Below are 12,260 nucleotides of genomic sequence, written 5' to 3' on the forward strand. Positions count from 1 at the left end.
AAGTGGCGCCAATTCTGGAGGAAAGTATGAATTTTTCTTAACTCATACTTCCCCTTTAAAATCCAAAGTTAATGTATATGGTTTTAGTTGTAGTATATTGTATTTACCCAACAATATGCGGAGATCGGGTGTGGGTAGTTTTCTATAGTCATACGGGAAAAGATCAGGTCCGCCAAGAGAGGTTGTAACTATTTATAATAGGGCAGCGGGGCCGATAGGGAAGGAATTGTATTGCTCATCATAAAACGTCTCATTTCTTAATGACATGTAGATACGACATCCGTGAGTGATGGAACATTCATGAAGCAGCTCAGCGTCATACAGGACAATTAGCCAGGACTGTTTCCGGAACGTGTATGATAAAGGTTGTCATGATATTTGTCTGCTATGAATTGCCCTTCCCCTCCTTCACTTGCGCAACATCTTTAAGGAGCTTCTATATTTAACTTTTTAGGTTTTAATTTCCCACTGCACCAGCTGAAACCGTGATTGGTTATTGGCCCAGCTCACAGGTCAAACAAAAGACCCGCTGACCAAATCCGTCCCACCACCTCATATTATGTGACCCGCAAGGTCTGCAGCATATAGAAACCTGAATCAGGTTCTTCCCCTCACACACTTGTCCTCTCTCTGCGATACAGCCGGACCCCCAACCCCATCTTCATACGTAACGGTGGAGGCGCAGTGCACTACTGTCATCAATGTGTTGGGTGCCATTATCTTTTCATCCTCAGTTACGGGAGGAGCAGCCAGTAAGATGGGCGCCACCGAGTACGTCGAAAAACAGTCAGCACCTCCATCATTTGGTAATCTAGCACACACACTGGCTGTAGTAGGCCTTCTGGGGGCTGAGGGGCACTTACCTGTAAAGCAGCGTAGGGGGTTTCTGTTCTTATTGAGTAGTTACATTTATACAGTCTTATAATTACGATCGAAGGCAACCATAAGGCTGATGTGGCCCTCGGTGGAAATAAGCTTCACACCTCTGGCTTAGATGTACCACATGGTCACAGCCATGGCACTTAGGAGCTAGAGGAGTCACGGCGACGTCATACCTCGCATTCAGGCAGGTGAAGAGGAACCTTGGGGAATCTTTACATGGGACTCATAGGCTGTGATATTGCGCTCACCCGTGTAAGTGCAGCCTTAGGGCCTCTGCAGATGGCCGATTTTACACACATTTTTCATGCACAAAATCACTTGCCCAAAACTCAGAGAATAGAACCCATTGATTTCAATGGGTTCCCGCACACTCTGCATTTTTGTGCTCAATTTTCACATGCATGAAATATGCTCAACATGCTCTTGTGCACCCAAGGCACCATAGAAGTCCACAGCACGACATCTGCACGACTTAGGCCACTGAACTGGACGATTTTGCAGTGTTCGTCGATAACACCAGGAACTAATTAGACAGCCCAGCCAGTTCAATAATGGCGTGGGTGTGTCCCGCGCTGATGTGAATGGGCCCGGCAGCATAAAAAAAGGACAGCGGAATGCACAGATTCGCACACGGTAGCCCGCAATAGTGCTTTGCAGTATTATTACATCACACTATCGCGTTTCTACGTACACGCTCATCTGCAGGAGCCCTTACCTGGTTTACCTTAGGCCACCTTCCCCTAAGTGTGTTCATATTTACTTGCACATCAGCGTAGCATTTTTGCAGAATAAACAATGCTTTATGGTGCGCACATCGGCGTATTTTACTATACTTTTGTGCCCACAAGGCATGTTCAAAAAACACACTGATTTAAATGACTAATGAGCCTGAGTTCCAGATGTGTTTCCTTTCCAGCATTTGCACATCCCCGATTGACTTCTTTGCAAAAGCTTTGGTGCACAAATGCGCAGAAAAATAGTAGATGCCGTGGGTTTTTCTTTGCGCAACCGACATCGACAGGAAAAATATGCGCATGTGAACGAACCCATTGAGATCAATGAATTCTATTCTCTGCATATTGCGTTTATAAATTTTGCAAATACCCCCATGTGATGCTGACCTTACATCTTGACTTACTGGCTGAGGGCAGGTTTACACAAGCATAATTTACTGCGTGCCGCCCGCATGTGACACTTGCGTAACTGCTACTGGCCACCAATTGCCACGCACTATCTTGGCATGTATGCACGCGTTATACATGGCAAAATAGAAAATCTGTGTGATCGGCAACATGGGAGCCTACGGTACAGTATATTCCACGCACAGAATGTGCTGTAGCAATATGTTCGAGTGAAGGAGCCACAACACAGCGCCAAACTTTTCTTTTTTCATTTCTCATTGAAATAACTTTCCAGTTCCCATTATTTCCAGTAGCAGGGGCAGCTAATGTAACCGCAGACCCCTAGTGCCAGCCCATTCAAAAAATAGAAAAATGCAGAAATGTTCTGAAATACCCTCAAAAAAGCTGTATGTATGGGAATCTTATAATTCAGATATTACTACTACTATATAAAAAGTTCGGTGTAACACGAACTGGTTTCCGTATAGAATACGATACATTACATTATTTTCCGTTGTAATTTGATGTCCCTCTTACAGATCCCCTACGAATTTAAAGACGTCTTGTCTTTTTAAAAGACAAAAAAAATTGCCATCTCCCATAGGCTTCAGGTGCAGCGTGACAGCTTCATGCAGCACACCAGCAGATGGCGTTTGCAGTCTCCATTACAGAAGGAAAAATGTCACCTATCCTGGATTTCCATGCTAGAGGGGGAGGGAGGTTTGGCTGGTGATGTCATGAACCTGTCGTGCAAGTGCAGGCGGAGAAGGGTGTCTTAGCAGGAGGGTGTGTATGTAGCTGGTGTGTACCCATTACCTGCCTCTATACACCTTCACATCTGACAATAAGGAAGGAGAAGCCCTTACTCCTTTATTCTCAGGACTCCTCAGAAGGATTCCAGGCTGTGTCAGACATAAGACAGGTAGGTGCAAAGCTAATGTATGGTATTACCTTGGGAACAGGAAACAGCTGATCTTCCTTGCCTCTTATGGCCTGCAGCCCTAATCTGCTACCTTGCTACAATGTTGCAATCTGTCGCTACAATGTTGCAATCTGTAAGGCACATAATGGCAATGGATGGTTAGACTGTATTGCAGTATTCCATAGGTTTTATTTTCCTCCCATCGCTGCTGTGACATCTTCGTTCCGCCAACTAGGAAGCGGTGTAAATATTAACCCTTGCAACACTGGGAATGCTGCTGTGTTGGTAATCAGTCCCCCTCCCCCTATTTCCCACTGTTCTTCAGCAGCAAGAAAAAAAAAAAGGGATTAATGATTACATTCTGACAAGGAGCGATCCAGCGGGGAGTGGTTTGCTTTTTAAAGGGATAAAGAAAAAAAAAATTGCAGCTGCAATACAGCTGGAGGGTTGTCCATGCCGGAATGACACAATCCTTGTGTATGTATATGTGTAGCACGCTGCTGTCTTTTGCTACATTGTGTCTGTGGCACTGAATAATAGATGATAAAGCTGGGTTTGGTCACTGCAGGGCCCTGTGCCTCCCAATTCTCACAGGGGAAGATGAGCCACTTTGATTTCTGTTTGGCAGCTGCCTCTTGCCAAGCTCAGTCTTGCTCTTCCCACCCACATAAGGGGAAAACCGCTGCTTGTTACCGGGGCCAGATCCTGCATTTGTCGTCCCATCACACTTGCCAGGTTGTCACTTTGAATTTTTTTTTTCTTAGGCCTGTTTCAGACGAAAGTATTGTAACACGTCCGAAATACAGATCCGTAATATGGAGGTGTTACAGAGGACATTACAACCGGATGTCAGCAGTATTTGTCTCCGTATATTTTGTACCGTACATATACAGATCCGTATTTACCCAATAGAAAATAATACCTATACAGAGGGAAAGCGGAAGAAAATAGGCCATGCTGCGTTTAAAAAAAAAAAAAAAAAGCTAGGGGATAATCTTGATGCTACCGCTATAAGGCCAGCGTCACACAAGCATAAACGCGTTTGCGCACGCATTTGTTCTGCATGTTGGCATATGACTGTTTTACTGTACTTTATGCGCATGCAAATCGTATGCCTTTGCATGCACAAAAAAAAGCGCAACCATGCTTCTATTCATTGGAATAGGCAATTGGTGTAATTAGTTCAATATGTGCTATTTCCGTGCAGGAACGTATAGCATGCTGCGTGTTTTCTTTGCATGTATACAAAATGTGCATATGTGAAGGAACTTATTGAAATCTATGGTTTCTGTTCACTGTGTACTGCGTGCACAAAATGCTGCGCAAATGCGGATGTGTGAATCCGGCCTACGTCAGCAAGAAGGTTTATTGCAATTTATTTTTTGTACTTTTTTTTATTTTTTATAATATATAATATTTGTGTTATGTATTTCTATGTTATACAGGTGAAAATGTGTTAATAGCCTTTTATAGACATCCCATCACATCCGTACAGGTCGGTGGTCCACTAGCTAGGACCTTACTGATGCTACAGCGTTCTGTGCATCAGCCAAATGTGTTTGGTGTCGCTTGGAGATTCATGGCACACTAAGGGCCCATGTCCACTGGCTTTTTTTCACGACGTATAACTTGTGCGATGCACGGCCATGTGATATGTGGTTAATATGAAAGTCAATGGACTTATATTGCTTAATGCACACCAGCGTGTAGATACACATGAGAAATAAATCACAGCCATTCTCTGAGTACCATTCTGCGTGAGCCCTAGACTTTGGGATAGGCAACATAGGAAACTCTGTCCATATACAGTGTTTTTATATGTGTCTCCACTCTAAAACAGAGTGGAGAACAACAGAAAAAAAAAATGTCACACTGCGCATACGTGTGTGATACACAAGCATACGCAGTGCACTCGCAGCCATACACTGTCTCTGCTGGCAGACCCGCTATTCACAAAAACCAGTAAACCGCTGCGGCGGAGACCCGCAGTGTTTTATCAGTACGGCCGTGCACATGAGGCCTTAGGCTGCTCTCACACATGCATTGACATTTTACTGTAATTTCGAGCTGCATTTTTAACCCATTTGACAGCGTTATTTAACGCACCCCATCATAGTGATGAGGTGCATTAAAAATTGCTTAAATGCCATGTTCGAGCGCATGTCTGCAAAGGCCCTTTGATATCAATGGAGGCGTTGTACCACGATTAGACAGCGTTTAAGTGCCGGTCAATCACGGTAAAAATCGGGCTGCGTGAGAGCAGTCTAAGGGCTTATTTACACGAACTTATTTCCCGTGCAAGTTCCATCCAATTGTGAAAAGGACGGAACACAGACGGGAAACTAACCGATTGATTGCAGTGGGTCAATCTACATGTGCGATTATTTTCACTTTTTATTTTCTTCCTACCTTGCAATCAGTAGTGTGAGATTGAAAAACCACAGCATGTCCTATTTTTGGGTGATTCTGTTCCAGAATTGCCTGTTGTTTTCTGTGGGAGGAAAAAAAAAAACGGCATCGCACTCACATGTAAATACGTTTCATGTGATGATGCGTTTTCATATTTTTACTATTGAAGTAACGTGTTTTTTTATTTTTTTTCCCCACACTCTTGAAAATAATTTTTTTTCTCGCAAAAGGCATTGTGCGGAGGTAACCGCTGGTTTACAGGTGCGATATCTGTTCACATTTCTCGGACTGATGTGGCACTCGCCCATGTAAATATGGCTTTAGGGCTCTTTCAGACGGCCATAATGCGGTTACTGTTTAGGGTCTCTGTTATGAACCTTACAGGGTTCACCGGGATTGAAATGAGATCACAATAAAACCCTATAAATAACTTAATTTAGTTAAACTGTGGAAGTCCATAATACAGACCGCATCCGCATTATGGCTGTCAGAATGAGGGCTTAGGCCAGTGTCACACAAGCATGAGATGGCCTCAAGTCCTGGCCCGACCGCAGGCCTAATACTCTGATGTGACCACATCATCGGGATCTATAATGCAGTGAGTTTGAGTCCCACAGTCCACTCAGTAAGGAGCTGGTCTCAATCTGAGAGCCTGCCACTGCTATCTATGGTCCTCTTGTTTAGGAATAAGTATAGGGTCATAGTATATGGACCCCCAGGGATGTTACCATCTATGATGTGCCAGAAACATATCAAGGTGGAATTCCTCTTTAAATGTACTAGGCCACAAATCTGTCAAACACAGCTGTCTAATCACTGCTGCTGAAACTGAAGGGTATTTCTGGTTTATAGAAAGCCTGACAAAGTAGAAGTATACCAGTGGGCGGGGGTATCCATGGGCTGTAATTCCACCAGTGGATATAACTGTCTCATTGAAGTCTGTGAGAGTTCTACCAATACTTAGAGCCTCGTGTCGCTGAGTGTTAAGGCTGCATGTTCAATTTCCCCATGGTTCATGTAGCCTGCTCAAGGTTGACTCAGCTCTCCATCCTTCCGAGGTCGGTAAAATTAGCACCCAGCTTGGTGGGGGTAATGAATAAAATTACCTGAAAGGCCGCCTGCAGACAGACGAAAATTCCGTGGCGGGATTTTCGCCGCTGGAAGCCTGCATAGGATTGCGTTAACAAACACAATCCTATGCAGACGGCCACAGTTTGGCCGCGTGAAATCTCGCGCGGCAAACAAACCGCGGCATGTTCTATTTCTGTGTGGGGCTCGCGCTCACCCGCCGCCGGCTCCAGTCTGTGCATGCATCTGCAGCCGGCACATGAAAGATCTGGAGCTGCGGGGCGCGGGTGAGTACGCGCTGCTCTCTGCAGGCGCTCGGGTCACATCCCGCGGCGAGAATTCTCGCTGCTGGATCCGACCCGGCCATCTGCAGGCAGCCAAAGTGTGCTATAAGTTGGCGCTATACAAATAACAAAATGTATTTATTTATTTACTTAGCTTGGACAGGGGGCAGCAGAGAAGAACTATTGGTATTGGCGTAACTATAGGGGATGCAGTTACACCCAGATCTATGTAGGGAGCCCAGTACTATGAATAAAGCATTATAGTTGGGGGCCCTGTTATAGGTTTTGCATTGGGGCCCAGGAGCTTCATGTTACGCCTCTGCGTTTAGGTGTTAAGAGAAGTTGGGGGGTCCCAAGATAAACTTTTGCACCTGGGCCTATGAGCCTTTACCTATACCCCTGCTTGGTAATATACCCCCACTCCAGTCCCAAGACAGAACTTTCTCCTGAAACCAAAGAGTTACTTTAAGGACCTTTCACAGAAGATAGAATTGTTCCGTAGGATGCAGCAAAATATGGTGTCATTCGGAAAATTCCTCACCAAAATCCGCAAGTCTAAATGTGCAGATTTTGATTCAAAATTGAAAATGGCCTAATTTTACTGGCGATTCCACATCAAAACCTACATTTAGTCCGGTGTCACACAGGCTTATGCATATTTGCACAATGGATGTTGCATTTTTGCACATGCTTCTGTGTGTTTTACTGTGCGTTTTTGCGCATGCAAATCGTGCGCATTTGTGCATGCAAAAAAAATACTCAAGCAAGCTCCCATTGATTGCAGTGGGCAATTAAGTGAATTGGTCCAATATGTGCTATTTGCCTGCCCAAATGAGCAGGAAAGTAGAGCATGCTGCATATTTCAATGGGTTCTATGCACTGCGTATTGCGTGCGCAAACCGCTGCGGAAGTATGTTAATGTGAATCCAGCCTTGAACAGCAGTGGAAAATTATGCTGCGTGTTGCAGAAATATTCCATTCTGTGTGAAAGCTCCCTATAGGACATGGCCTTTGTAAGTCTAAGGGCCATCTGGTGATGGTGAGAGAACCAACTTGTACCGCGGTAGATACCTGCCTACCCCCCCCCCCCCCCCCCCATCTATACACACCGATTTAAAAAAAAAAACAACAACTTGTGGTCAGCTTTATGAAGAGTTACACATTGAGAAGGCCTTGTCCCCCAACCTTACAGTGCAGATCTGACTACAAAGGCCTGCTGCATTATCTGTCAGGAAAGAAGTGAGGAGCAGCCGCTGATCTCCAATCTCCCCGGCCCCCTGAGTATATTATCATGTATTGCAGGCGGCCGCTGGTGCCCAGTGAGGCTCGAGGAATTCCAGCACATGCTTTGTGTGTTGTGGTTGTTAGGAAGATTACGGACTGTTTATTCCTAGAGTCTTAGCAGCAGTTTCCAAAATTGTCGCAGACTGCGGCCTGTTATAATTGGAACGAGAAATGTACTGTGGGGTGACATTTTTTTAAAAAGATAGTGACACAGTAAAATGTAAGCGCTTCTGTGTTTAGTACATGTATGTACTGTATGTGGTTGTATGAGCTACTTTAGGTTTTTACTATGTTGCTGAACTATCAGCAAGTCATGCCATTGTAAGGCTTGGGCCAATAACTTCTTCGACTTAGCAGTCAAGAATCGTGTACCCAACTGTGTTACGTCTCTCTATGGTTGTATAGAGGCAGTCAATAATGTCTGTATAGCCATACTGTACTTCTGTTTTGTCTTCAACTTCATATGTGTCGTGCTCTATGGGAATCGCCATATCATGGAGAGTCTCCCCTCGTAACTTTGCTCCATTATAGCCTTCGTACATATGACTCTATGTGCATGAGGCCTTAAGGCTGCAGACGTTACAGGTACAAATGTCATCCATTACTTCCACATAGAACAAAAGTGTCGCTATACAGTATGTGCGCAATGCATGGGAATATAGGCTCAGGCCACCATTAGTTCCCATAACCTTCTCATCCTTTGAAGGGGAAAGAGGTCCTTTCACCATCTGTCCAGTTCGCCCTTGTGTTTGCTGACACCACTGTTAAGGGCCATTTACATGGGACAAGCAAAAAAAATTGAGCTATAATTGTACCATATAAATGCAAAAAAATCATTTAGTATTTGTTCACTTCTCGTTATCGTTGACTTTCAATTAACATTAAAAAAACTATTGGATCGTGGGATGCTTGCTAAGTGTAAATGCTCAGCGCTTAACGTAGAAGGTGAGCAACGACCTTGGCGGTGACGTCAGCGAGCGCTTGTGCAGTTGTTATGATGATTCTTGACTAGAGATGAGCGAGTATACTCGCTAAGGCATATTCCTTGAGCGAGTAGTGCCTTAGCCGAGTATCTCCCCGCTCGTCTCTAAAGATTCGGGGGGCCAGTGCGGGGTGGGGAGCTGCGGGGGAGAGCGGGAAGGAACGGAGGGGAAATCTCTCTCTCTCTCTCTCTTCCCCCTGCTCCCCCCTGCTCCCCGCCGCAACTCACCTGTCACCGGCACCGGCCCCGGAATCTTTAGAGACGAGCGGGGAGATACTCGGCTAAGGCACTACTCTCTCTCGAGTAATGTGCCTTAGCGAGTATACTCGCTCATCTCTATTCTTGACCCATCTAAAGTTGACTCTAGAGGTTGTATAGGGTTAGAAAAACATGGCTGCTTGCTTCTAGAAGCTGCCACACCGGTCCATAGGTTGTCTTGTATTTCAGCTTGGGTTTATTTAAGGTGATTAGTTTAAGCTTTAATACCACACGTAACCTTTGGACAGGTGCGGCGCTGTTTCTTAATCCTGTACAACTGCTTGAAGGACCAAGTATGGGTGATACACCTGGTTATAGACGTGTCCAGCTGAAGGGGATAGTACATTGTAAAGCCAACATGACGTATATTTGCATCCAATTTCCTTATCTCAGGCTGGCCCTACACTTTAGACCGCCTTAACCTCTGTTTCCCCAGTAAACATGTCACACAAACGTATTTACATAGTGCGTGCTCAGTAAAGAAATAAAACCTATTGATTTCAAAGGGCTTGCTCACATAAGCGTATTTTGCGTGTTTATTTAGTTTGCACTAAAGAATACGCAGCACGCTGGTTTTTTTTTCTTTCCCTTCACGTTTTGCCCACAAAATAAGCGCATATTAAACAAATTAATTGTCCATTTCAATGAATGGGAGCATGCTCACGTGTTGTTTTTTTTTTGCACTCGTGAAAAGGACAGTAAGGCCAAATTCACAGGAGCATATTTGCGTAAGGGCAGCGACTTTGTGGACTGAACAATGTTTTTTTTGCGTATGGATTGGCAAATTTTACTGTCCCCCCTTCCCCCCCCCCCCCCCCACGCGCGCGCAAGGGCATTTGCATGTGGCAAAAAATGCCCCAATTGAAACAGCTAATTAGTCCGAGTTCCAGATTATTTTATTCCCACGCAATTATGCATCTTCTAGCGTATTTTGCATGAGTTTGCGACTGCGCATTGATTTCTATGGGGACTTTTGGTGTGCAAATGTGTAGGAAAATAAAGGATGCCGTGTTTTGGGATTTTTTTTTTTTAGTGTGACCGAAATGCGCAGGAAAAATGCACACGTGAATGAGCCAATTGTAATCAATGGGTTCTCTTCTCTGCATATTAAGCGCTTTTGTACTGTGTATTTGCGTAATGGGCGTTGTGTATTTGCTTGTTTTTACTGTACTTTTTTTGTGCACGCAAATCATGCACTTTTGCACATGCTAAAAGCACACAAGCATGCTCCTATTTATTGAAATGTGCAATGCAATTAATTATTCTATATGCGCTATTTTCGTGCCCAAGTGCGCAGAAAAGTTGAGCGTGCTACAAATTATTTTGCACGAACGAAATACGTGCACGGAATACTTTACCATGAACAAATCTATTGAAAACAATAGGATCTGTGCACTGTGTATTGTGCGCTCAAAAACGTTTGTGCATTTACACGTGTAATTATGCTTGCGCCTCTGTGACACCGGCCTACAGGACTACTGCACATATTTATTTCCCCTGGAAAAAAAGACAACATGCCCGATCCTTGGCTTTTCTTGCTAGCTGTGGTTAGGCTGCTCCTATACTCCATAGGTGGTGGAAGGTGGGAAGAAACTGGACTGCAGAAGGAACCTCACACAAACATGGGGAAGGTGCCGGAGGACCAACCACTAGTATGTAAATCACCGTAAAGGAGTGTTAGCGGCGGGAATACTTTCTCACACCCCTAAAAGGGACAAACCTTACCTGACACATGAGTAAATGTTACTTTTTAGCTGCCATAGAAATGCTTGGCGGTGATCTTTATGGGCATGGATGGTCATAGTAACAATTGTTCATCCCCATACCTGTAATTCTCACGTTGTGTAAAAGGAATGGGTACCCATAAACATTTTTTGTAAATTTGTGCTCTTTACACTGGGTTGAGAATTCGCCTGTGTAAAAAGACCCTACAATTACAAATCGCCACGATGAGCACTCAAGCATCAGGTCCCAGTGCAACTGCTACCTTGGCATCATACATCTATGCTACTGGTTCTATAGTCTCACTGCTCTTACAGTAAAGAATCCTCTGTCAACGGTGAAACCTTCTTTCCTCTAGGTATAGAAGATGTCATGATTACAGCTCTAATTATGACCTCAACCTTGCTCTCAATGGAAGCTCTAATTTTCGAGCATCATCTGCCCAACTGTTGAATCACAGTCATATGAATCCTGGACTAATTCTCACTGTTGAAATATAATACTGGATCTTACCTGCTTTTTGTTTTGTTGGTGTGGAAGATTTACTTTTATGCACCCTGGGAAGATCTGGTCCTAGTTTTGTAATCAAACAATTATCGTTCTCCACCTTTGTTTGTTGGATAACAGTGAAGCTTTACATAGAGCTTACTAACAAGAACAAAGCTTGTAGCGCCGTACAGAATACTGAAGCCAGTCCTCCTATAAACTCTATGGTTTACGTAATTTTTTATACTTTTGTATATGTATATTATATTGTAAATTTATAACAAATGCATTTAGGTTACAGATGATGATGGTGGTGGGGAGTGGGTAAAAGGGATAATTTGGAAAGATGAGCATGCAATGTTTATGGGCATAAGTCTCCCACATAGTGTTTCCTGGTGGCAGATATCCAAAAAGTTTTGTTCGGTGCTCTTGGATGACTGAGGAGCTCTGTAGAATACTGGACTTCTACATTTTCAGTTCCGTTTCCCTCTAGGACCAAAGAGTTTTTTTTATGGTCATGACAGGAAAGACGAAGAGTTGTTTGTTTGTCTCTAATATAGGCTGCCTGCAGACGGCCGGGTCAGATCTGGCCGCGAGAATTCTCGCAGCGGGACCCGACCCGAGCATCTGCAGAGAGCAGCGTGACACTCGCCTGCTCCTGCGGCCCCGGCTTTTTCATGTGCCGGCTGCCAGGCAGCCGACGCATGCGCACAGAAATAGAACATGCCAAATCGTGGCCGTCTGCATAGGATTGTGTTTGTTAACGCAATCCTGTGGCAGCTTCCACGGGCGGAAATTTCGTGGGAAATCCCACCGCGGAATTTCCGCCCGTCTGCAGGCGG

General features: G+C 44.5%; 1 protein-coding gene across 5 annotated transcripts in view; it reads left to right on the forward strand.

Moving 5' to 3' along the window:
• The first annotated feature begins 2,774 nt into the window (after positions 1 to 2,774).
• The window catches only part of CEP170B (centrosomal protein 170B), a 79,632-nt gene continuing 70,146 nt past the window's right edge, over positions 2,775 to 12,260 (forward strand). For all 5 annotated transcript variants that reach the window (XM_066608158.1, XM_066608160.1, XM_066608161.1 and 2 more), the window contains exon 1: positions 2,775 to 2,925. The gene's annotated coding sequence lies outside the window, so the exon portion shown is untranslated. The remainder of the gene's footprint in view (positions 2,926 to 12,260) is intronic.

The sequence above is a fragment of the Eleutherodactylus coqui genome, chromosome 6, assembly GCF_035609145.1.
Source record: "Eleutherodactylus coqui strain aEleCoq1 chromosome 6, aEleCoq1.hap1, whole genome shotgun sequence".
In the NCBI taxonomy this organism is placed as follows: Eukaryota; Metazoa; Chordata; class Amphibia; order Anura; family Eleutherodactylidae; genus Eleutherodactylus; species Eleutherodactylus coqui.